This window comes from Tachysurus fulvidraco, chromosome 20 (assembly GCF_022655615.1).
Source record: "Tachysurus fulvidraco isolate hzauxx_2018 chromosome 20, HZAU_PFXX_2.0, whole genome shotgun sequence".
Taxonomy (NCBI): Eukaryota; Metazoa; Chordata; class Actinopteri; order Siluriformes; family Bagridae; genus Tachysurus; species Tachysurus fulvidraco.
The window spans coordinates 4,100,066-4,125,968 of record NC_062537.1 but is presented as its reverse complement, the minus strand read 5'-3'; the positions used below and the strand labels follow the sequence as shown (position 1 = coordinate 4,125,968).

Sequence of the window (25,903 nt, the reverse complement as noted above, 5' to 3'; positions counted from 1 at the left end):
TGGGAGCTGCGGATAATCAATCTCCTACGGCAAAGCGAATAAACAGTGAAGTTGCTACAACTCTGTTTTCTTACTTTTGACAAGAGAGACATGCTGGAGGAAAAAAAAAGACGTGTCGTTTTAATGGAACGTGTTTATCTTGCCAGGCTTCTTCGTCTTGCCCTGCATGAGTGGGTTGTTGGGTTGTATTAGATTACTGCAGTGCTGGTGAAGATGGAGAAGCCCGTCGAGGTGAGAGAGAGAGAGAGAGAGAGAGAGAGAGAGAGAGAGAGAGAGAGAGAGAGAGAGAGAGAGAGAGAGAGAAGCTAAAAGTTTTCCCCCCTTGCCCCGGATATTAGCCTCAATAATGGCACGGACTGTTTTTCCGACTCTCACACAGCTGTATTCCCATCTGCCTCGGCACTCTGGAGATGCTGCCTAATTGATAAGCACAATAAGCACATTAACAGTTTCGATGATGAAGGCCCGGGCTTATTAGCATAAATAGTAGAAGAAAAAAAACCATACCAGGGCTTATGGTATGAACGCAGAGGTTATATAAGATAGAAAGACTGATAGCGCGTACAGTATGTAACCGGATACAAACGCATTATTTATAATGCGCATATAATGTGATCTAAATGGATATAAATATACACATTATTATTATTTTTTTTTCCATCTGCTTGAGACTAAAGGGAATAAGATCTCATGCTGGTGTTACTAAGCAGCCAGAAATGAACTTGGTGCAGACAAAAATGACCATGTTCACTTTTGGTTGTTTCAATTAAGCAGGTTTAGATTCTGGGAACTATGGAGGTGATGCTATAGAGATAGAGATAGGAGGATTTGAAGATACAGACAAATAGACAGACCTACTTAATAGACCAGCGAGGTAAAATGAACACTCCAAAGAATATTAAAGTACACCCAGACCTCAGTAATACACAAAGGCACTGATGTAGATGTACTCGCTTTCACAAGCCCACATCCCCTCAGGTGATGTAGGTCTGAGATTTCCGTTTGTCTTAGCTTGGTGTTTCCTGAAGAGGGCAAGATTTTGAGTTATGGCTCTCGCCTGGTAGTGGTAATGAGAACACAGAATACATCATGACTTGCACTGATATCAGGACGGATCTGTTACCAAGCAGAGGCGGTGCCATTAAAACGATTAAAAGAAGTGATTTATTTGCGCATGAGCGGTTCTTTCTGGCTGAGTGGATTTTCATCAGTTAAGTCACCTCCTTTGCCAGGAAAGAAAAGCTTTTACACTGTTCATTACAATATGCAATAGCAAGCGCAACCATGAGCATCCAATGCGCTGGGGCGCATACATTTAGTTTGACATTCAGAAAGCAATCCATCACCCGAGCATGGCCATTACTGTGAGCCATACGAAAGCATGCTGATATGTCGCGCAGAGAGCTGTGATTCTTATAAATGTTTGTCACCACGATGGGAGAGCATCTGCCGTTTGCCCACGCTGTTTCCAAGGATACGATGGCGGAGAAAAAGAGCTTGGTAAGAAAGCTCCATCTGCTGTTCCCCTGTTCTTCCCACTTGCCCACAACCCATTTCCCCCCAAAAAATTCATCTGCCAGCTTGCAGTTCATTAGTGAATCTTGCAAGCATCGGTTAAAACTTTTTCTCTCCGCCGCCACGTCGCACCACGCCATAAATCACTGTCTCCTCCAGTGGCCGGGTGGAGGAAGCGCCACGAGCCCGCTAGCAGAACGCATCTGAAAACTGCATTGCTTTATCCACATGATGTCATTTCTATCTGGTCATAAAGCATGAATACATATTGGATGAAGGAAATGAGTTCTCAGAATGAACCTCCAACCTTAACAGTCCAGCGATGGCTCTTCAAGTTCTATTACACAGTATACGTATCTCAGGTCCTGAATGGGTTCTGCTTGGAAAGGGATGTACACAGAACTTCCGCAGGAAAGGAAAAAACCTTCATCTTTTCTTTTATTGAGCCTTAAATCTCAAAGCGCTCGTTGTTGTTAAATCTTCAAAAAAAAAAAAACAACCCGTATTCAACCTTATGGCTGTCACGTTGATTAAGACAGCTAGAATCCAGGTTCTGGTCCGTGTTGGAGATCCGTGCTGCGTCGATACGAGATGACCACCGTCTGCTCATTTTTATTCTGCACACTGTCAAGCGCATTTTCTTCCTAATTCATTCTTCCCCTCGGGATCTCATTGCTGAGTCTATAAATTCACATTTTGGTGTCAGTTTTGGATTCATTGTGGTAGTTGGAGTGCAGGTTCAGCAGATCTAACGGCTCAGAGATAGAGGATGCTCCGTGGTGTGGCTTGGATGTGATATATTACACTCTCGGAACCAGCTGATAATTATACTCAAGAGTTTCTCTGCACCCTTAGGCCAAAGCAATACGGTAGAAGGTTAACAGTTGATGGACTTATAATTATTTTAGCCTGAAGCAGCCAAAACCGGGGAATGAAACATAAAATATGAGCAGGAATTTCATTTTTACACTTTCTCAAAATAATTTGTTCAATCGAGACGGCTGTGTAATATACAGCATATATATATATATATATATATATATAGCAACAAAGTATACTGGAACTTCTAGACGTATAACTATAAGGTACAAAGTTCATGAGGGAATTTAAGGAGTCTCCAGTGTCAGCACTTTGGGCCAGGCAGCTATTATGTGATGTTTTCTACACTTTTTCATTTTCTCTACAACATGACAAACTGCATTTTCTTTGTTAATAATTTCTTTTTAGGATCACAGGATGTGAAAACTAACTTGCTACACGACTGTCACGCCATTTGACATAACTATAAATGGATAAATTTTGCTGGGTTGTGAACCTGTATACTGCTCCATCAATGTGTCATGCCAGAACGCTATATTTCCTGCTTTAAAATGTACTGCAAGATGCAGTTCCTTTCCAAACCGCGATAAGCGCCAAACCTGTTTTTTGCCTAAACGTTATATGTCCTCTCGACCAATCAGAATTCGGTGAGCGCTCGACGCAATCCAACATGTCTGAGGCGAGAGATGTTTGTTTGTGTGCAGTCTTCAAAATTAGTGTTTTTAACTGTAATAACAATTTTGATGGCCAGATGAGCCATTTATTATTTTTTTTTTATATTTATTTTTTACTATTTATTTTATGTTACTATTTAATATATTTCCCTGACGTCACATGTTGCATGTGACGTAAAAAAATTTAAAAATTCAAATAAAGGATGTATTTGGAAATACGTTTTGGAAAAAAATAAAAAGAAAATTTTAATTTATCTCACTCACTCATTTTCTACCGCTTTATCCGAACTTCTCGGGTCACGGGGAGCCTGTGCCTATCTCAGGCGTCATCGGGCATCAAGGCAGGATACACCCTCGACGGAGTGCCAACCCATCGCAGGGCACACACACACTCTCATTCACTCACACACTCACACACTACTACATTTTAACAGGATAAATTGAATATAAACAAAATGTGTGGATCTAGGTAAAAAAAAAAAAAAGGTCATTTTCATAAAAACTATTAAAATGGATCCTCAAAAATATATAAAAGGATTAATAGCAGAAACCAGAGACTTTGCTGGTGAGAGAGTTTAGATGAAAATGAATGACAGGTTCGATCGAGCTGGCAGGAAGATTACGCTAACTCAGATATGTACACTTTTTGGTGAGCAGAATAGACGATCGTCAGAATACACAAAACGTCCAACTCTGAGGCAATCAAGGAAACAAGACTCACCAAAACTGGACACTTAAAGATTGTACAGTATATTGTTTGTGTGTGTGTGTGTGTGTGTGTGTGTGTGTGTGTGTGTGTGTGTGTGTGTGTGTAGATATATGTAGCAGGAATCCTTATTGATTGCTTTGAAAGGTATAAATGAAGGATCATGACATCAGGACTGGTGGCGAATCTTCTGTATTGATCCATCGCATCTGTGATTACTGACTCATTTGGCTTCTTTATATTTTGCTCAGGGCTTTTTCTTGTGGACAATACGCAGCAATAATCATGGGTACACCCTAAGTGAGCTGAGATTTTTTTTCCCTGCCATTAATGTTTCGATTTAAAATGTGCGTAAGCGGCAAAGAAGACAATATAAAGATGATTGGACCGGAGTGTGAGTCAGTCCTCATCAGATAATGATAGTGCTGCATGCCACAGCCAGAGCTTTTGTATCATTTTCCCCAGCATCCAACAGGATAAGAACACGAAGCAGGAGAGTGTGTGATCTGTGTGTCTGGCTCTCGTTGCTCTCAAACGCTCGTGTCTGGGAGCACCGGATGTTTATTGTGCACTTGCCAGCAGATTTGTGTGAAATCTCCAAACCGGATCCCCCAGAGAGCTTACGGCTGGCACCGACTTGCCCGTCTGCACTCGCGTGAAAATTAGCCCCCGGAAAAATATAAATAAATATATACATTGCAGGACGGATTGTAAATACACCGATTGTGTGCATTCAAGTATTGTTTATCTTGACAGGTCTGGATATGACAATCGCTGGGCGTAGCTGTTTATGTTGGTAGTTGGATCGTTATTAAAGTTCACAGTGTAAAATGTAGTTTGGTTTTGGTCGTGCAATCTGTTTCTGCATCCAGTCCAAAGCTCTCATCACTGAGGTGGAGACAGGTTGACTTTTTAAGCTCCACTGACTATACAAGTGCGCTGTTCCAAACTTTTTTTTTTTTCTCTTGACTGTCTCTATCTTTCCAGTTCATGTACAAACATCCAAGCAGCTGCCTTTAATCTGTTTGGTCTGGAGATCCGACTCTGTTTATTGCTCGAATTATCTGTATCTGTGTTCAATCTGAAACCTAAAGTGGCCATATTTTGTGTTGCCTTTTATAAAGTACACAGATGTGGTTTTTTTAAGCCTTGTTTCGTGCTGTAATTTAAAGCAGGCAGTACCAGGCAGGTACTAAGGATGCACAAATGTCTGTGGTAATGACTTTGTTTGTTCCACAAGGATCTTTTCTGACTTTTTCACAATACTAATACAACTTTGCTTGTGAAATGCAAAGGCAAAACGTCTTTAAAGAAAACGAAAGAATAGCGCATCACCTGTTTATGTTTGTATTTGCATCTATACATTTGAAATAATGCGGCCATATTTGCATCCATCTGTAAATTTTGCCTTCAATACTAGAAAAAAAAAAGCGTACGGCACCTTTAATTCCTCTTTAATGTACCTTAAGGCAAATCTATATGATGTGTATGTGTATAAACTTTGAATGAAGTGAATATGTATGAATTTGTGAGAAAAGTGAAAGCTTGTGTATGTGTGAGTGTGTGTGTGCGTGAGTGTGTGCGCGTGTGTGTGCATGTGTGAGTGTGTGCACATGTGTGTTATGTGTGTGTGTGTGTGTGTGTGCGTGAGGGTGTTCATGTGTGTGTGTGCACATGCTTGTGTGTGTGTCTGTGTGTGCATGTGTGTGTGTGTGTTCATACAGCATTTATGTTTCATTTTCTTACCATCAAAGCTCTCTCTGTCTCATTCTCTTATTACACTTGTCCCTTGCCAATCCTTCAGCTTGATGTTCTCTCCTTTGGATTGCTCTTTATTCCAAAGCTGGTCATTATCTCAACCATCTGCTGCACACTGAAACCCCACATTCAGCTCGTGTCGTCCTTTCTGCTGATCTTTTGTTATCAGCGTGCATCTGGAGCCCGTCCAGGAAGAGGGACCTCGGGATACGTCCCTCTTGGAGCTTTTCAAGTATATGTTCGCTCTGCGTTTCGGTGTAGTTCTTTCTGTGGGGAAAAAAAATCACCAGTGTTCTTTTTTTTGTTTTGTTTTTATTTAAACAATGAATGGAACAGAGTACATTATGCACTCTGGATTGATGGTACCTAAAACAATTTGTTTTATGCGATGCATAATTAATGTCAGCAGTGCACTGAAAAGATTTAGTTATGCCTCGCAAAAACCTTATCGCACTAATGGTATTATTCAATTCAGCTGTTCCTAAAGTACCAAAATAAAATGGACTTGAATGGCTGAAGGCTAATACATGGGGAAAAAAAATGATGCACAATGATGAGAAATTGCAATGTTTCTACTTAACTGAATGGGTCTGGCCCATTCAGACGGCCGATGGTGCTCGGTTTAGAGGAATTACATTGTTTATACTCATCTTTTGTCATGTGCAGTCAAAAAAAAAAAGCTTCCCATTATGAGATGGCAATTAATTGCTTGCCTGCAGCGTTATTCAGACTTTGTCGTTCTTGAGCAGAGGGTTCAAAGATACAGAGTTGAGTTTTGTGCAGAAACAATGTCTGTCTGTAGCAGTGGCATTCTCAGCACTATCCCCAAAAGTCCTGAGCTATGGCTGATCCTCTGTGCCTGTCCCCCGTGACAGCCGGGCTTCCCACAGCCTGGAGCTGATTCCATACATTTTCTCTTCCTGTGCTCCATTGCACAATCAATAGTCACCCTCAAGGGTCTGGCAAAGCAAGATCAAAGATCCCACTCATCATGTCTGACATTGTCTCGCCCCCCTTTTCCAGACTGTTTGTGCTCCGCCGCTAAATCTGTGCTGTTCTGTTAAACATTTAAAGCGCTCTCGTTTCCAGGATCAAGATACGGAATGTCGGTTAATGAGAAATGTCAGGGAAGAAATGTAAGACTTCATTATCTCTCCGTTTTACACACATCTCTCATGCATGCATCCCTCGCTTCCGTAGTTGTCATTAACACCAGGGTGAAGTTTAAGGTCAAGTAGGTACCTGAACATGTTTGAGGTTCCCCTGGACGCAGAACGTGACATTTTATAGTGCTTAACTTCTCTTGATGCTGATTCTATAGACTTTTTTAAAAAATGGGATCCTGTTACTAAAATGTGTCACAGTTCGCTATTTAAAACATCCGTTAAATAATTCTGTATCTAAAATGCTAATGGAGCGAACCAGCTAACGGTAATAGTCAAGAGAGTTTAGATGTAGGAGATTTTATTAGGTGTTAAATACATCTCTGAGGAAACAAGCTGAGACTCAGATGCTATAATACCTGTTAGATATGTGAGCTGGATCTCTAACAGTTGCCAGCCAACTATCAAACTTTACTAATGTTATGATGGTAAAATCCGCCCAGATTTGGGACATTTTAATAAATCTGGCAAAACAAATGATACTTTTTTCTGACTGGGACAAATGTTTTCACTAGCATTATTGTGCAAAATAGTTTCAACCTAGTACATTTGGATAGATTTATATGGCATTACATAAACCACTAGAAAAAGGATGATGAAACTAGCTAGTGAAAACAGACGTGTGTAACATTGGAACAACACAAGCTAGCAGTCGGCTAACTGGCTAACTATTGTAGATTAAAGGTAGAGTCTCCGTTGTTTGAAAGCCAATGTTGACATATAAAATCACCAAAACAAACACACCCCTAACCCAAATGGGTCCCACCCCTGTATCGATAGCTCCGCCCACACATACATACGTAACCCAGGCAACTAATAGAAAGAAACGTGTCTTTATCATAGCTGAAGTGAAGAACAATACGATTGCAGATAAACAAACAAGCAAAAATGACACACAAGCATCATCATGTAAAGGACAAAGGCATATATTAGTTCTGTGTAACAAAGCAAAACCAACGTTACTCACCTATCGAGAGGGAAAAAAGCGCCTCGGCGTCTTAAGTAAAGGTGAATTTCCCGAGTCGATAACTCCTGAGCTAAACGCTGTTACTACACAAAACGCGGTTGTAGCTGCCTCTCTACATTACTACGATAGAAAAGAGCTGTTATTTGTGTAGTAACAGCGTTTAGCTCAGGAGTTATTGACTCGGGAAACTCCAACCTGTGAATATGTGGCCAACTTCCTGCTCCTTCAGTTCTCTCCAGCGCTGGAAAGCTGATCCTATATTAACACGTCCTACTTCTTGTCCTTATCGTAAGTCTTTCTTCTCTTTCTTTCTTTGTTTTTATGTTGAAAACAGCTTTCTGCTAATGTCACACATGCGCACTGAACACTCTCTCCGCCACATATTGACAAGTCCCGCCCCTTTCTGTTCATTGGCTACACGTGTGTTTTGATTTTTGTTTTGATTTTTGTTTATTGAACGACCCGACTCAGTTTTCTGAAGCATGTCTCAAAAATCACCTTTAACCCCAAGGTTTTATGCTATTTTCTTCTATAGATACTAGCAATTTATAGGCTCATTCTTTTTCTTGGCTGCAGAAAATGATTTGTTTCTTATACGACCTGATATTCTGATACTATTTGCTCAGGATAATAATAATAATAATAATAATAATAATAATAATAATAATAATAATAATAATAAATGAAATGTATATAAAATGTAAAATTAAAAAAAAATTGATAATATTAAAATGAATCTATATCCATCCATCCATTTTCTACCGCTTATCCGGGGCCGGGTCTATATAAGATTTTTTTTTTAGTTTTTTTTTTTGTCCAAAAATATATGAGGAGAAAAAAAATGCTAACAGCAAAAACAAACAAGAAGAATAAAAATTCCAAAGAGCAAAGGATTCGTATTTGCAAACGCTGCGAGGGAGAGAGGAGTAATGAAGCTGGCATGAATGTGTAGAATGGGGAGGGGAAAAAAAAAAGATTTATTGTTCAGTTAGTTGGATGATCCATGCTATGTGTGAGTGTTCACAAAGACTAATACATATGCAATGAATATGCAAACATTAATGAATGTTGCATGGTTCATTTAGAGAGGTGAGATTCGTAAATGAGCTCAGTAGACGCCGCTTTTTACTCCACTGCCCCTCAAGCATCGTCAGCCTAATTATAGGCCACAGAGCTGGAATTCTGCTGTCTTGAAAACTTTCAGCTTGGCTTCGCAGTCAAACTCTGTTTTTGCAATTACTGTGGCTCTTTGTGTGTTTGCAGAACTTGCCACGCCGTAATCCGGTTTCCTCTTGTCATATTTCCTTTGCTCTGTGGACGGAGTGCACGTTTACTACCTCTATAAATATGTCAGTACGTGTGCTTATAAACGCATGCCATGAGTATTATCAGATGCACCGTATGCTGTGCCGTAGGACTTCTGACCTTATTTAAGAGGGCTCTCCTACGTTAAGAGGATCTAATGGTTATGCTGAGCGCTACGCCGTCTTTTTTTGCAGACCTCTGTGCTACGTATCATGAGTGCACTACATGTGCTGTCTAGACTTGTTGATGGGCATGATTGGTGCTCTTGTTTTAGCCCGAGATCACGGCGAGCTCTTTAATAGCTCAGTCAGGGTCCGGGACGTGAGGCGTTATTTCCCTGCTCGGGTTTGGCCTTTCTGATTAAATTAAATGGTAAATTATAAATGAGGCAGCTGAGTTTAGCCTGGCTGCTCTATAATGATCTCTTGCTTGGATCTCCATTATCTTGTAATTCCTTTGCCCTTCATTTAAGTCTGTATTAAGAGTGATAAAGGAAGTTGAACAGAGATGGCACTGATACATACTAAGTTTGACCACCAGATGCCCTTGCTGAAGATGGGTTCTAACATTTGGGCTGCTTTTAAAGAAACCAGACTGTTAAAATAAAAATAAATCATAAATGATTAGCATAAATTTGACATATATCACATAGCATAAAGAGCATATAGCGCTATTGATATAAATCCATTCTTCTTGGGTCAACGTTTGCCACCGGTTAGAGACCGAATACTTGTGTCCGATTATAGAAAATAATGTTGTTGGGGTTTTTTTTCTGACCAAAGGTGATATCAGTTTGACAAATCCTGTCATAGAAAAAGAGAAAATTCATCTGCAGTCCTCCAGGTGGCAGCCCAGCTGTTTACTGTCATGTGGTTCAACATGCAAATATAATAACAAGCTGCTCTGCACATACTGTAGGCTTTCCAAAAAAGCGTGGCTGAGCTTTATGGTTTTCACATTTCCAGAACTCATGTAGAGTCAAACTAACCCTTCCCCTTCCCCATCCTTCCCCCTGTAAATCTGCCCTCATGCTGAGTTTAGATCCAGCCCTAATCTCACACACCCGTTTTAGCTTAATCAAGGTTTTCGGCAGCATCTGAAAATGGGAGCCAGGTGTGTTAGATTACAGTTGGAAAAGTCAACAAGAGGGCAGATTTTCTACAAAATGGGGCTGAGAAAACTTCTGGTACAGCGATCAACAGATACGGTAGAGGGATGTATGACTGCAGTTGTGTGTCAAGTCCCATACTCAAATCCTGTGACCTAATACTTAAAGGTATTAACTATACAAAACATAGAGCATAGAATGTGTGTGTAATCAAGTACACCACTGTGCCATTGTGTGCCCACTCCACAACTCCGTACTACACTGCTCATTATATTTTATTTATCAGATACTGATTTTTTCCAAAACACTTCTATGTAATGTTACTTTTGACTGGCATGGCACTTACAGAGGGACATGCCATCTTTACCAGGGTGAAGAAGTGACTAGACATTCTCAACATGTTCTGGACTCTTTACAAGAGTCTAGGAGACACGTTCAAGCTGCTGAGTTCTTTATGTTGGTTAGAAGTAGCAGTTTCCCCTTTAGTTGGTCTATAGAAAGGGCTTTTAATTGAACCTAGTAATCTGGCCTGATAGGATGATTGTGATTCTTGTGTCAAACTTGCCATCCGTTTGCACAGGTTCCTTTCCAGAACATCAGTGGAAAATAACAGTAAACCACTCACTTTCCTTAAATCATTAGTGTCCCTAAACCTATGCAGATGCAGGGGTGGTTCTAGAGGCGGGGCCAAAGTCCCCTGCTGAAATCTGATTGGCCCCTGATTAGCCCCCGTTCCACCAGTCGTCGACGAGAAGAGCAACCGGAGAATTTTTCACAACGATCACAGATGCAATTCCACCCCCAAACAATTGGCGGCACTCGAGCGTTTGAGAAAGGAATGACTGCCGAAATATATTTGCACCGTACTGAATAAATTATTTTGTGTGCTTGAATGTACCCTGTACTTGACCCCTGAATGTAACATGTGGCCCCTTAATGGCCCCTGTTACAGAAAAATCCTAGAACCGCCACTGTGCAGATGGAAGGTGAACACGACCAATGGAGGTTTGTCTGTATTGAAAAAACAATAAATCTCCCAAACTGGTAGAACAATTGACACTGGAAAGAGTAAAGAGGTTACTCATTCTGAGAACTTCAACAATATCCAAAGAGTAAAAGCGGGCATCACGACTACAACGACTATCTCGTAGAAAATTGTAGAAATTGGAACTATTACTCATACCACCCAGTATTTCTATCTCTGTCAGTGTCACAGACCAAGATGAAACTCAACAGTTCATCCTTCAGGAGACACGATATCCTGTCATCTTAGGCCTCCTCTGGCTCAGCGAACACAGCCCTCGTCACATCAGAGAGGTATTCTGTTAAACAAAATCCACTGCTCTTCCTTAGGACTGTGCCTTCGAACACAACGTACCTTCAACGTACTGTACCATCAACCAACGTACGAACAACGCACCTTCAAGGTCCCATACCATCGGTCACCTGTTGACCACGAGACTATGGAAGAATACACACCTGAATCTGAAGCAAACGGCTACAACACGTCCTCTAATTCACAAGCGGCCACCAAGAAGGAAAGGGGGTTTATAACTACAGTAGATGTACCTGACAACTTTACAGCAGCGTACCTTTATCCAATCCCCCCAGTAGCAGCCTCTTCAGTAAACTTGACATGCGTAGTGCATAGAGATGAACAGCAGATGGCTTTCATGACTAATTCAGTTCGATATGAATATTTGGTGAAGCCATACGGCTTGGTAAATGCTTCATGTAGAAGGTTTTAACAGGCATGCTGGAGCCTTTTGTAATTGCCTATATTGACGTTTCGATTTACTCCCCGTCTGTCACTGAATGTGTAAGACAGGCTTGGACTGTGTTAAAAAAAAAGACTCTTAGAGAATAATCAATTTGTTAATGCTCGGCTTTGTGGACTTTTGAATGTTCTACCGGTCTCCACGATTCTAAAGTCGACCCTGCTGGTAGATCTGTGAGTCATCCCGTTCAGGACATATTCCCACCTTGGCCCCTCTGATCCACCCTGACCAGGCAAATGCTGTTACTGAGGATGAATAAACGAGTAAATAGTCCTTCCTGTGGTTCATAATTATTCTATATTCTGTATAGATTTTATATACATATACAGTAGAGCAGCTCATCTGTCCTCCTTTAAACATCCTAATTAGACCTACATGTGTTAAATTAACTCCGGTTTCCTCCCCCAGTCCAAAGACATGCATGGTAGGTTGATTGCCATCTCTGGAAAATTGTCCGTAGTGAGTGAATGAGAGTGTGTGTGCCCTGCGATGGGTTGGCACTCTGTCCAGGGTGTATCCTGCCTTGATGCCCGATGACGCCTGGGATAGGCACAGGCTCCCCGTGACCCGAGTAGTTCGGATAAAGCGGTAGAAAATGAGTGAGTGAGTGAGAGTGTGTTAAATTACGGGGGGCACGGGGGCTTAGTGGGTAGCACGTTCGCCTCACACCTCCAGGGTTGCGGGTTCGATTCCCGCTTCCGCCTTGTGTGTGTGGAGTTTGCATGTTCTCCCCGTGCCTCGGGGGTTTCCTCCGGGTACTCTGGTTTCCTCCCCCGGTCCAAAGACATGCATGGTAGGTTGATTGGCATCTCTGGAAAAATTGTCCGTAGTGTGTGAGTGTGTGAGTGTGTGAGTGAATGAGAGTGTGTGTGCGCCCTGCGATGGGTTGGCACTCCATCCAGGGTGTATCCTGCCTCGATGCCCGATGACGCCTGAGATAGGCACAGGCTCCCCGTGACCCGAGGAAGTTCAGGTAAGCGGAAGAAAATGAGTGAGAGTGAGAGTGTTAAATTACTTTCTAACTTAATGTCTATTAACAGTTTATTACGGTCTGGTGTGCTATACAGTAGAATGCAGTACATAATACTAGGTGAATGTTAGCCAGAGTTTGTGCATGAATAGATTAAAAGAAATACTGTTTAGTACTTTTTGATAAACAACGGTGTACAAACAGGTCTTGTTAGTGGATGAGAACTCTTAGTGAGGATTACTACGATATGTTTATTAAAGTGCTGCAAATTCCTATAATTGCGTTACGTGTACATTCCTCATGCTGTAATTCGTAAGTCGGCTTTCCTGCTATTTAATAATAATGATAATAGTAATGCCCCTAGTTTCTCGTTTTGTCTTCCAGCTGTTCTCAATTCATACTTAAATGTAACTTCACCCACCCACTGTCTGGAGAAAGGAGGTAAGATGGGGGGGCCCATAGAGTCAGCATGGCCTATGATGAAAAGACAGGGCTACGAAAAGGCCATGTTCAAAAACAAAGGAGCCCACCGGGCTGGAAAAGCCTGCTGGGTAATGAGGAAGTGTCCTGGTGCCACATGTACGCCGCTTTGAACGCAAAGCTGTCCTGTACAGAACACCAGGCCTTTTAGTTTGATGGCCGATAGTTGATAGCTTGTACGGATGCTGGGAGTTTAAACGGCAGGGCAGAAAGCCAGAAAGGACAAAACGATATGCTTTGGACCTGCGAGTGTAAAATCTAATGCAAGTGCTTCCATTTAAATTCCTAATCAGAATAAACTACAATTAAACTGAAGTAAAAATTCCCACCTGATTTGCACTGATATCCATTTCTTCATACTGATGTACATTTATTTACAGCCGATTGTCCGAGGTTCCGATTATTTCCCCCAAACACAAAAGGATATAAAATATCATTCCTCTCGTATTCGGCATGATGAAGGAAACCCGATGTTTTTAAAGTAAAGCAAAACTTTTACGCTGACACGAATCTGTCTTCGCGTTTACAGCACCACACTGGTGACTATATTGGTGATAAAATGACTGTTGAACAACAAACATATACAACGTGCCATCTGTTAAATTGGTGCAGTGCATTATCATTACCTCAAAACAATCTGGTGCAGCTCAAAGAATTTGTCATGGCGTAATATATACTGTACCAGGGGGCAGAAGCTGAGTAATTGATATCATTGCCACTAACTTTTTCAGTGGAGAAACATATGGCATTCAAAAAGCCTGGCTCAGGCTCAGAGGGGGGAAAAAATGCTCCTTGACATGTTTTGCCTTTGTTAATCATAAAGCTTGTTGCTGGTTTTGACATTTTTCCCTCTTGTGGGTAAATACAAGACAACAGGAATTAAATCTCTGTATGTGATTGCGGTGTTTTGTAGCGTGGCTTGTGTTTGTTTGGGTGACTTTCGATTTTTCAATGTGTTTTTTTTCTCGTCGGTAGATTTAAATCGGTGGGTTTCTGATTGGAAGCCGGAGCTTTCGATGTCTGGGTTCGTTACAGAAAAGAAACAAAAACAGTTGCATAGCAGGTCAAAAAATCACGAAGGCAGGCAGGCTTGATGATGTGAGCGCAAAGCCATCCAAAGCTGGCAATCTAAGATGAGACCGAGACGTGCCTGAACTCAAGAAAGCACGATGCAAAAACCATGAGTGTGCAATGCTCCACTGACTAGCGCCCGCGGCTGCTCCGGCCTGGCAGATTGATCGTCGCCATATAATTGACTGCAAGGGCTCTGGGGTTTTGTCTCTCCTGACCAATCCCAAAACCGAGATGAAGAAGAAAAGCTACGCTACACTCCAGTGATAAATAATGGACCAAAAACGAAGGCGTGCGTCTGGTCCCAGCGCCCACTTTACATTACAGTGTCTTCTAATTGCTTGATCTTGAATTCTATTACATGACTCCTGTACCTGTTCTCCTTCCCGGACGTGTGCGTTCTCTGCAGATTTGAAATTCATGTTCTGTCGAAATCGTCAGTCACGCTGACAGCTCCAGAGGAGACGACTCTGCAGCTGGGAACTCGAGCGAAAAAGAAAAAAAAACCAAAAAACTTTACACCAGAAATATTGCTTACATTAGAGGTAATTTTTCAAAGGTGGAAAGATGATGTGAGAAATGTTAGAAATTGCACCGGAATTCCCCTCTCATACACAAACACACGCACACACAAACTACGGGATGGTGTGAAATATGATGGTGCATAACTCAACATGACCACGTTTATTCGTTTTTTTCTGTTCAACCTGGAAATCTTTCATAAACCGCCCCAAAAAACAATATCTGTGTGCCGAGTTTGGAAAGGAGCAACGGTTTTATGCAAGAAGCATGCACGTTTGTCTCCGTGTATTTAAACTGTATTCAGTCTGTCTCTCTCTCTCTCTCTCTCTCTCTCTTTCTGTCTGTGTCTGCCTCTCTCTCTCTCTCTCTCTCTCTCTCTCTTCATCTCTCCCTTCCCCTCTCTCTCTCTTTCTCTCTTCCTTTCTCCCTCTCTCTCTTCCTCTCTCTCTTCCCCCCTCTCTCTCTCCCCCTCTCCCCCCCTCTCTCTCTCACACACACACACATTATGTTGGTCTTACTATCCTTGTGAGGAAAATAATTACAAAATAATTAACACAACTTCTTTACTGCAGTTCCACTTAAACTGACCCCAAACCTCACCCTCAGTAAGTAAAAGGTTTGTGTCTTTTAGATTTCCTGTTATGTCAGATGACAAATTGGACTTTTGCTCCCCACCAGGATCTAAACACAGGTCCAAATCCCTTTCAATTAATCTCTCTATGCGTCACTATGGGATTTTCACAGTGGCGTGCAACACAGTAAACATCAAATTATTTCCTTTTGCTGTTTCAGAGCAGCCAGGGAGCGTCTATTAATCGCCGCTCGATAGTTTCCCTCGTGCTCTGCTTTTTGTTCAACCCCAGGATGAAGCGGGAAAGGACACAGAGTTAAGGCGCATGCTGCACCAACATGTTTAAAGACCGAAAATCACTAAGCCTTTTTTTTCTTCTTCAGTGAGAATTCTTTTGCCTTGAAGGATTGGTCCCTCCCCACACACACACACACACACACACACACACACACACACACACACACACAAACACACACAAACACACAAGCAAACACACAAACAAACACACACAAGCAAAAACACGCACACAAACACACACACGAGCAAACACACACACACACAAACACACAAACACACACACACACACGAGCAAACACACACACACAAACACACACAAACACACACACGAGCAAACACACACACACACAAACACACACACGAGCAAACACACACATACAAACACACACACAAACACATACACACACAAACACACACACACACACACACACACAAGCAAACACACAAACACACACACATAAGCAAACACACACAAACACACAAACACACACACAAGAAAACACACATACAAACACACATATACAAACACACACATACAAACACACACACACACACACACACACACACACACACACACAATACATATGTTTACAGTAAGTAAAGTTCAGCAAAATCAACACCCACTGGCTTCTTTTATATTTATAAAGCATGAACACATCATAAATTCATTAGACAGCCTACTGGGCCAAAAAGAGCTGCTTTTAGCCGATCTAACATCTTACGTGGAGCCAGATAGCTACTTAATTGCATTCTCACAGTCTAAAGCGTGTCATTATAGTTTCCCATACTTTTTATTGTTAGATTTCCAAAAAGATGGTGTGTTATCTGCGTAGGATCTCAGAGCATAGACACACACTGTAACAAACACAAACGTCTGTTACACAAGACTGCCTTCTTTTTCTTTTTACTGCTCTCTCTGGTAATTATACATCATTTCTTTTTGCTTGTCTACCTGTACCAGGGCTATGACTTTTCTGTTTAATTAAAAAAAAAACCTTGATTAGAAAATGTAGCATTTTTCTGTAAGTGTGTGACGGAGTGTAATGACTACGGAGTGATGTCGGAGCGTACGATGTTCAAATATTAGTCTTAGTGAACTGAGACGCCGAGATCTGAATGTAAACATCAATTAGTCACAAAGCTAATTTCACTTTAATTAAGGACGGTGTTAACAAGGTTACATGACAGCTGCTGCAGGAAATAATGATTAAACCTCTTAGTGGTGTGCTGTTGTGGGAAAACTATCCACGACTGGTGGTGTGATGCCGCCAGACACGACAGAGTTACTCTTACGACTTATTACAACTTACTGTTGATTATTTCGCTATAACGGCAACACCACGCAATTTGTCGATGATTATTCATGTTTTTTTTTTAAATACAGATTAAAGAATGACACATTTTCCACTTTCTTACAGAGAAAATGGCGTGTGCATGTTCTGTAAAAGCCTATTTTTATTTATTTATTTATTTATTTATTTTACAGTTGGAGACTAAAACAGTTTATTTAGTAGTAAAGAGCTCCATTGTAATATGCATTGTCGCTGTAACTAGCACCAGACCGGGAAAAGACACGTGTAATCCGCTGTAAGAATCACAACGTCGCGTCTAAGCAGCGTCGCCATTCTTCATATTGTTGCTATGAGTTCTTCCCTTGACAAAGACACACTGTGCAGGTGTTCTGAGCTGGAATGAAAATTGAGTGCTTTCACGGTGACGGGACCATTACACCTTTAACCGCAAGAGAAAAATGCTCTATTCAGGCTTCTAGGATTACCACAAAATTACACGAAACATCTCACGAGGCAAGTCCCGACATCCTCGTCGACAGAGCGAGGTGGACCTACAGGTTGGAGCTGGTTCTCCGTTGGAATGATGAATCACCGACAAGCCTTCATCAAGCTGACAATCGCCACCGCTTGAAGCTCAGCATAATGACAGTGCCGTGGCAGTTGAACTGTTGCTACTGTTTTTTCTCTACAAAGATGGGAGCACGGAGCTCTCTTTGGACTGGGCGTGCATGTCAAGACAAAGAGCATACGCCTCTCGTGAGCTTTGCCAGACCGGTTTTCTTTTTTTTTTTAACTGACGCTGGCTTTCAGGCCCCTCATCTTGAGCCTTAAATCTCGGCTCCCTACGGGACATCCCTAAACCTGGACTTTCAATCTAAATCCCATGCATTCTCTGTCCTAAAGACTTTCTCAACGTCAATTATCGTATTGCCATTTCAACATTCCTTAGAAGAAAGGCAGGGATAAAATGGCTTTGTGGCACCGGGATGGCTTGTATACGCACGAATATCAGACAAGATTAAAAAAACAAACAAAAAAAGGACACTGTAGGCCTGTATCATCCCTGCTGAGTATTTACATCAAAACACAAGCTAATCTTCTCGGTCTGCGTCTCTGTTGGAGTGCATAGTGTGTAAATCACGACAAACAGAGCGGTCCACGTTTAATGATAATTGTCCCAGAGGCGCTTTGAAGAAAAAGACGTCTGCTAAAGTAGATATTACTTTCTTTTAAAATAAAATCGAAAACGGCTTCTTATCGGCCGATACATCTCGCGTATTTGGTCATTAGTACGAAATTAAACGGTTCTGTTAGAAACCAAATAATAATAAACGTTACAATCGTTAATGAATGAAACTCCACCACATCACACCGTTTACTGTGTGCGTTTAATACATGTTGCCAAAAACTGATTAAACTGATAAAAGTTAGTTCCTTTTATCATTAACGACATAACGGCTATATACCAGTCGATATGTTTGTGCTCCCTCTGTATGATTTAAAAAACAAACAAATGACGACGCATGATGTTACAGAGGAACCAGAAAGCTCTCTACAAACTCTGTGTTCTCATGATGGCAAAGCTTTCTGATCTGGAGAGACACCAGGAGTCTCTTGGATGCTCCTTCCATCAGTGTTCCAACATCCAACAGCCCAACACAACCTGCACATTTATTAATGTTTAGATTTAGTCTTCGATTATGTCAAATGTTCATTCATTCATTCATTTTCTACCACTTATCCGAACGGGGAGCCTGTGATCTCAGGCGTCATCGGGCATCGAGGCAGGATACACCCTGGACGGAGTGCCAACCCATCACAGGGCACACACACTCTCATTCACTCACACACACACACACACACACACACACACACACACACACTCTCATTCACTCATACAATACGGACAATTATCCAGAGATGCCAATCAACCTTCCATGCATGTCTTTGGAGCGGGGGAGGAAACCGGAGTACCCGGAGGAAACCCCCGAGGCACGGGGAGAACATGCAAACTCCACACACACAAGGCGGAGGTGGGAATAATGTCAAATGTCTGCTATAGAAGTCCATTAGTTGTAAATGAGTTATGCTATGGAAATACTGTAGTAGCAGGGAAATTCCCTCTAGTTGGGAAAACACAAATATATATATATATACACTACCTATCCATATATAGGTACTATTTCCCTAGCATCAACTCATATATAACTCAAACACACACACACACACACACACACACACACACACACACACACACACACACACACACACACACACACACACACATATCTTCCCTGCTGTAGGAAAACCTGAAAGAATCAACTACTGTACTGTGTATTGTATATAGCGCCCCCCCCACTCTTGATCTCTCTCTCATTTTCTCACCCTTCTCTTTAAAGAGAACAGTGTCATCACCCTGCTTATGTAAAGAAGTTGACTGTGTATAATGGTCCTGGTGAAGGGAGAGCTATAATTAAAGCAAAGTGAGCAGATGTCTTAGAAGCAGCGTTTTCTACCATAAAATAATGAGGTTTTGAATTTAACACCTCTGGGCTAAGGAACCCTATCCAAATGACCCAGAGGCCCCCGCCTCTTAACTAGTGGTTTGTAACCCTGGAAGTGGTGTAAAGCCCCTGCTCCTACCCCCTTTCCGCCGCCTCTCTCAGCCCTCTGGACAAGGTTGAAGCCCTTCTGTTTAAGGCCAGATCAAATGTCTGCTCTTAAGTGCAGCGACATTGTAAATGAAACTGAGATGAACAATATTTGCATTGTACTTACAAGACGCCTTCTCTCTCTCGCTGAAAAGCGAAAGGTGTGGGAGGGGGCCGGGAGCTCGTTTCCAACATTACGGGATCGAGTTGCCGCCTGTTAACAGCACGGGTCTGCGAGTAACAGTGTTATGTTGAAACCAAGCCCCTTTTTTTCCACCCCAAAACTGTCAAAAGAGCAACTTATCTTCAGCCTGTGCGTCAAAATGGTTTATTCAGACTGCGTCTCATTTCGAATGAAAATAGGCCACTTTAGATTGGCAGGAAAAAAAAAGCGTCCCTTCCCCCAACACTGGAGTTATAATTATGGAGTCAGAACAGCAGGAGTAAAAATCTGTGTTTGTGTTTATTGACAGGACCCACCATAGTTCACTGCTTGAATTGTTTCCATGTGAGCTGAGGAATGGAAATCTCAGCAGTGAACCGTTGATGTTGCCCATTTAGGAATGAAGTAAAGCTTTGTTTCTGTCACCAACCTAGCCTCTTAACAGTCTCCGAGATTAGGTAATATACAAGAACGCCAGCAAACATGGAACAGGCCGTACAGAAACGCACACGGGGCATGTGTGAATAAAAGGTGTGGGTGTGCGGACTACGACTTTTCTTTCTTCTCCGATCGCTGTGGTCAGAGAAAAGCTGGATTTACTTCACTGACACTACCAGTGTCGTTCTGTGCGAGACAGCCAGGCGATTTTAATGGCAGCAACTTCTGTTTATTTAAAGGATGGCAGTCTGGGTTAACCATGTCATTGTGGCTGAGTTTTTTTTTCTTCTGATAATATACTTTGAGACTACTTAAAAACAGAAACAGAAAAGTTTTTCACCAAAACAATCTGGAAATATTTTTCTGTGGGCTACTGTCTAACCTTGCCTTGAGCTCACACTGTAAAACAGATCGGGGGGGAAGACAGTCAGTCTGCCTTAAGATGTGTAAAACCTTGTTAGTTACTGTATGTGTGATTCACACACCGAATCAAACGGCACACATCACACCCTAAACTAGCTGCTGGTTAGCTAGTTAAATTAGCTGGATAAACTAGTTGCTGCATGTGTGAGAGAGAAATGGACATAATCAGTGGACTTTATCAGTTCGTAATCTGCCTTGTCAAAAGGTCCACAATGTTCTTGCACCCTGCAATCTCTGTACATAAGCTGAAACCGGCCAAATACACTACATGCCCAAAAAAGATGTGGACACCTGAGTATTGAACGTTCGATTCCAAAACCGTGGGTGTTACTGATTTGTTCGCCCTTTGCTACCATAACAGGCTTCAGTCTTCGGAGCAGGCTTTTCACTCGATTTTGGATAATGACTGAAGATTTGTGCTCATTCGACCACAAGAGCACAAAAAAGTTCATGCACTGATGCAAGGCAAGAAGGCACAAGGTCGGTGTTTCAATCCATCCCAAAGGTGCTCACTGGGGTTGAGGTCAGGCTTCTGTGCTGGCTACTTGAGTTCTTCTACACCAACCCTGGCAAACCATGTCTACATTGCGTCACCCTGCTGTGTGCACAGGGACATTGTCCCTCTGGAACAGGGTCCAGCGAATAGAAATCTTAATGCTACAGTATACAAAGCCATTCTAGACATTTATGTGTTTGTGGAAAACAGATATACAGATGTTGAGGTAAGACGTTTACAAACCTTTGGCTAAATAATCTACTGTAGGTCAGTGTGCTGCCAAAACAATAGCACCGATAATAACTCCAATAGTCTTTTATGCTAAGGGGACACAAATTATTGCTCAAGATAATCGATTAAATATGACAAAGAATTCCATAGTGGTAAATATGGCAAAGTTAAAACCAGTTATAGTTTACAGTTAACTACAGTTTCTACCCACAGTGTTTTCCTCCAGACTGGTGGCTGCTATGCAGTGTAGAACAATGTACTCTGTGATTGTGATCCCTCCAAAAATAAGTTCTCAGAGGGCAGCATTCTAAACACACACACACACACACACACACACACACACACACACACACACACACACACACACACACACACACACACACACACACTCAACTTAAGGATCACTTGGATCCTCCCTGCTTCAGAGTTTTATAGGCATCTGCTTCACAATGCTCAGCCACCTACAATTTGGTGAATTTCTTTGTCATTCGTTGACATTCTTTGCAGTTGCTCTTTAATGAGTAGGTTCATATGTTGCTAGAGACTTCCAAAGTTCAGAGCACTACTCCAGCTATCACTGCTATAACCTCAGGCTCTTGCTACGCAAAGGGGTTTATGATATCTCCCATCCGAATCCAGGCTTAAAGCCGTTATTCAAACCCTCTATCAGGATCGTATCGTCTCTTCTCGGCAGGAGGGTGACTAGGGGAACTTAAAAATATGACAAGCCCTTTTCCAGAGCCACAATCCGGATTTATAAAGAACAAAAGTGGCATTAAAACCACTTTGTTTTTTTTTTCCCCCACATCTCTTGGTCTCTGGTTTCTGCACCTTCATCAGAACTCAACGCCATTGATTCCTTCTATTTTGTTCAGAGTTTGGTTGTATTATTGAGTCACGGGCTGAAATGCTTTGTCTCCATTACATGCTGCTCTCTGATTTATGAAAGTGTCCCCAGAACAGGATGATTTCTTACCTACGGTAAGCTTCACATATTCTTATTTTCCTCACGAATAACGACTAAACAGGGGATATGAATGATTTCAAGGTGAGACGTGAATCTATCGTTCAAATATTTCCCCAAGTTTGTGTTTCATCCTTTATTTGTAATCTTCCGTGAACACACTGACACACTGGCTGCTTGTGACAGTCTTCCTATTTTTTTTTTTTTGGCGCTATTCTCTGGTGATATAAACCGGCATGTGCAAAGCTGGATCCTCTTATGACTCGAGGAAACGACCCTCCAGAGACAATTAAGCTGAGAGAAAATGTTTTGATTATGATTTTGGGGATTTTGGTTTGCATACTGTTTCCTTCAGGGTAAAAGTTATTAATGAGCCAAACAGGTCATTAGTGCCATTGTTACACTGGGAAAAAGGTTCAGCCATCATATACAGGCACATTCCCACCTATAATTCACATGTAAGTGTATTCTTCATGGGTGCTGCATTCGTGCAGCTTGTTGTGACAATTGTTTACACCGATAAGCTCATGTCTGCAAAATTAAAGATATAAATGCTTCAGGTTTAGAGCCGATGTGTTTAAAGGGTGGCAGCTGTCATGCTGGAAATAATCCTTCTGATGCCACACCGATTTCTGATGCCAAGTCTCGTCTCTGAAAGGTTTATTACTCGTATTCACGCAGATTTAAATCGTATCTATCGTCATATCTTAAATTGAATGTTCCCTGGTATTGCTGGAGGTTTTAGAGTTAATTATTTAAATATCAGGGACTTTCAGGCAACTATGAACGACGACTGTTACTGACCAGGATTGGAAACGTCAGGGCAATGACATTCAATCATAACTTTCACTTAGAAGAATGCTTTACGAACTGCAGCTTAATGGAGGAATTCCATATCAGTATGGGTTTGCAAAGGGGTTTATCGGTTTGCTCGATGTTGGTTTTTTTTCCCCCTTTCCTTTGCTACCAATGCTCAAATGGTGAAGAGCAGCACTTTTGAATGCATAGATGCTGCCAGAACGAGGGACGAGGGATAAGTAATCTGTCCTGATATATTGATGTCAATCCATTTCCTGCATAACATCCCTTTTCCCTCAATCAACAAGCTACAGTAGAACCATGAAGTTAACCTGACGCGTTGCATAACACTACGTGACCACTGATTTCAAGAGGAGCAGAGATCAAGTATGTGGACAACACTTCTTTTCTTTGTGAACTAAATGTACCATTTATTTCCAGCCAAAAACTCAAGTGGGACTCAAGTCAATTAAATCTTTGTGCACAACAGTAACTGGTGCTGTCCTTGTACAGTAGTAGGTACCTCCTGTTTTACACAGCTTGAAGTTAACCCTAAACACAAATGCTGTAATTCTTTTTGGAATTAGTCGTTCGCTTGGATCGGTTTAGATCAGGTGTGTCAGCAGTCTTGAAAACATCACTGAGCTAGGCAGAGGGTCTCCAGTGCCTTAAACCCTGTCTTATACTAAAATCAGCTTATACTACAGTATGAACATCCTATAATAGTTAATCCCTCAGTTAAAGAAAATTAGTACTGTATGTTCGGTTTAAGTCGTCAGTCAGCCGAGCTGACAATCAGCTTGTACAGAGACCAAACATTCCTCAAAGGTTGTATGAAGAGTTTTTCTCTCCACTGTACATTTGGCCATTGCTTTTGCCGTATTTGTCCCAGACATCCTTCACTGTCCTTCTATTGGTGGCCTTTAGATAAGTGATCGCGCTGCTTTGATAGCAGTGGTACTATATTGGCCGGCGAGTACACTGTAAAGCTGGATGTAGTGTAAGCTTGTATTACGTTGTTCTTTCTTTCTTTCTTTTATTATTTATATAGCACACTTTACACAACAGACGTCGCCCACACAACACACAACAGTCGTATAAAACGCTTCATATAAGATTTACATACAAACAACCACAATACAGTATAAGAAGAATAAAAAACAAGCAGACATTAAAACAAAAGAAAGCTGCCCTATCACTAGCAAAAAAACACAAAGGCCAAGCCCCCTCAGACTGCCCCCCATGCTACCTCTAATAAATGTGTTTTTAACAAGGCCTTAAACACAACCAGCGACTTTGCCGATCTGACGGAGTGTGGAAGGTCATTCCATAGTAAAGGACCAACACGCCAGAATGCTCGGTCACCTTTTTGTCTATAATTTGTTCTCACAGTCACAAGGAGATTTTGGTTTTCTGATCCTAACGACCAGAACACCGACAATAAAGCTGAACGATATGATGGCGCCAAATTATGTTGTTGCCAACCTGTGTCTAACAATACATCCAAAATTACAGACTTGTCTTATGCGTAACTTGACTGAACTCCAACAAACACTTAGATTGCGATCTGCTTTCACCCTGTACATTAAAACCAATCGATATGTCCCTCCAGACCAGACGCCAACCCGATGCAAATGCTTGCTTTGTCAAATATTGAGGCTTAATAGCCTCCACCATGTTGCAATAAGACCCACAGACACATTTGCGACCCCACCCCACCCGACCCCCCAATCATCACTAACGCTTCTAGGCCCATGCTGCTACCTCGTCGCTGCACACATGTATCAGAAGGAGATCAGATGGCCGATATGCTGATGAGAGACGTGTGTGGTGAGATGCAGCAGACCTGCCTTGCGGTGTGTGTGTGGACTCGGTGCCCCCGCGTCACCCCCCCAGGTCAACCCTCCTCCTCCCTCACTCTCTGGGAAATGTCACCTATGTTTATCAGACCCGCTCTGATGCACAGGCTAGAGTTACATGAAAACGATCCTTGTCCTTTCCTCCGTGACCAGCATATGATCGTGTGTGGGAGACAATGTTACGCTTGATACTCCTACCAGGGGTCACTTATTGACTGCTTAGGTGTTTTGTTGCTTCTTTATGCTGCCTTGCTTGAACTGCATAATTCGGTGTTGTGTTTCTAATGTATTATGTCTACGCTTCAGTGCTGATGAATGTGGCCAGAAGAAAATTGGTAGATTCATTTGCTGTAATGCTAATTCTGAAAGGTTATTGTATAGTAACAATTTATACATTGACTTACATGGCGAATGTTTTTTTAAGTGGTTGGCTTACTAGTTAGCACGTTTGCCTCGCACCTCTGGGTTTGGGGATATAATTTCCACTTCTGTCCTGTATGCATGGAGTTTGCATGTCCTCCCAGTGTATTGAGGGTTTCTTTACAGAGGAATTTGGATTTTCTTGTCTTTCAACAACATGACAGACTGCGTTGATTTTTTTCACCTTATAAACTTCGAGACAGAGTGAAAGCTGATGATTAGCTGCTTTAACGTAAGCGATAACTTTAATCAGCTTTGTTTATGACACGGATGTTACACAGCGTTATGCATCGCTATAATCAGAAATAAAACATCTCGTCCTTTAACAAACAAACGGTTGTAATCGTCAGCAACTTGCTGTGGTTTAAAAATGAAATCAACACTTCATGCAGTTATTGGAAAAGTATGTGCTCCCAGTGATTTATTCCTCGCTTATCGCCCGATAATCCATCTCAACAACTCTC

The 25,903-nt window shown here is 41.8% G+C and overlaps 1 protein-coding gene across 1 annotated transcript in view; it reads right to left on the bottom strand.

Moving 5' to 3' along the window:
- glis3 (GLIS family zinc finger 3) overlaps window positions 1-25,903 on the bottom strand; it is a 173,526-nt gene that overhangs the window by 79,108 nt on the left and 68,515 nt on the right. The window contains exon 4 of the mRNA XM_047804824.1: window positions 5,461-5,739. The gene's annotated coding sequence lies outside the window, so the exon portion shown is untranslated. The remainder of the gene's footprint in view (window positions 1-5,460; window positions 5,740-25,903) is intronic.